This window comes from Bos indicus, chromosome 4 (genome assembly GCF_029378745.1).
Source record: "Bos indicus isolate NIAB-ARS_2022 breed Sahiwal x Tharparkar chromosome 4, NIAB-ARS_B.indTharparkar_mat_pri_1.0, whole genome shotgun sequence".
In the NCBI taxonomy this organism is placed as follows: Eukaryota; Metazoa; Chordata; class Mammalia; order Artiodactyla; family Bovidae; genus Bos; species Bos indicus.
In genome coordinates, this window is record NC_091763.1 from 79,596,061 (window position 1) to 79,597,808 (window position 1,748).

Genomic DNA, 1,748 nt, shown 5'->3' on the forward strand with positions numbered 1-1,748 from the left:
GCTGTCAGAGGTTCCTCATCTGATAAATAGGAGATAGGGAAACTGGGCCACAGAGAGGCAGACTGACTAGTAATGGTCAAGCCAGTAACGGGGTCAAAATGTGCAGTCAGGGCTGGCCGGACCAGTTTGCCTTAATGCCTTTTCATAGCGCATTTCTCATCTTTTCAGAGCCCTACACAGCAGTTTCCAGAGAGGTCAGTTCAGCCAGCAAAGCCTTTTAGAGAAAGAAGTAATACTAGTGAGTAACATTAACTCTGTGCCAGGCATTTTTCTTTATGCCTTGCAGGTATTAACTCATTGATTCCTCGCAACAATCCTATGAAGGAGAGGCTAGTATTATTAGCACTCAATGAGAGCTAAGTTAGCAATATGGAATCTGCCCAGCATCCTGCAGCTTGAAGGCGACCCAGTCCGTCTAGCTGCAGGGCCTACAACTTAACTACCTACCGCCTTTGAGCGCATCAATCCAATGGTGCTTTTCATAATTCAGATCCCTGGGGTGCAGAGATTGTGTCCTTGGTGATCATGAGACCCTGGGGAGCCGCATCTACCCACATCCTTCTGGTCCTCTTTAAGATGAGCTGTCCTGTCCAGTCAGAGGCCAGAGTAAACCAAGAGTTAACTGGGATGTGATGGTTCTAGAGACCAACTCCATCTTCATCTTAAGACCAGGAAAAGCTGTTTTGAGTAGGACCTTCCTCTTTGGGACAAGGAACCTTGGTGAGGTTTGGCTCCTATATGCCTCCACCTGAGAGCTAAGCTTTTCTCTGGGAGTTTGAATTTGAAGGTTAGGGATGGTGGCTCAGAGGGGGAAAGTGTGAATTGGTAATCGCTTTCATATGACTCTTGAGAGATGTTATAATAAAGCTGAGTAAATTGGAGCATGAGTTAGCCGGCCCTTTGCCTAATGATGTCACCCACTTTCTGCTTCCTCCAGCCTATGATTAATAAAAGGGGATTATTACAGTAACTCACTCCTAGTGGGCAGTAGTGACTTCAGCACCAGCTGAGCAAACTGACTACATTTAGTCGTGCGTGTGCATGTGGGCATTTTTTTTTCCCTGTGACTAACATGAAACTAACAGCATCTAGTAAAACAAAAGCTCCTTGAAATTTGGGGAACTTATTGGGTGAACTTTTTTCTTCAGGGATCACAGTTTTAATTACTCTCATTTCATACTTAAATGAGGCAAAAGGACAGGATTGGCTTCATGTCCCCATTTATTAAGTGATCACAAATTCACCCTTGGCTTGTTGGAAAAGAAGTGTTCTGAAGTTTTTTTTTCCTTCTAATACATTGTCTCTTTCTTCCTCCATCATTTGATCCTATCTTTAAAGAGGAACTTGGTGAGTATCCAGAAAAGGGGGACAGGGGCTGTAAGTTAATTTTTGAAAGTCTAAGGCTAGTTGTAGACTCCAGAGATTTCAGTGAAACTCTCCAAATATTGTGTTTAATTATAGTGTGCTTTCCCAAGTTGATAAAGACTAACAGAAGTCCTGCCTGCCAAGGCACCATTGCAAACTTGACCTTCCTAAAATTAGGGTGGGGCACCTGTAAATATTTACTAACCAAGCCACAGTGTCAGTGTCTGTGAAAGTACACTGTGCCCAGAACAAGGGCACTCCTGTCATGCAGGCCTGGATGGGCCTTGGGGGTGCTCCAAGAGAGGGGTAGAACCTTTGGACTCTCTATCAGCACAGGAGGGAGGCAGCGATTCACTGATTAAAAAAAAAATACACACAGGACT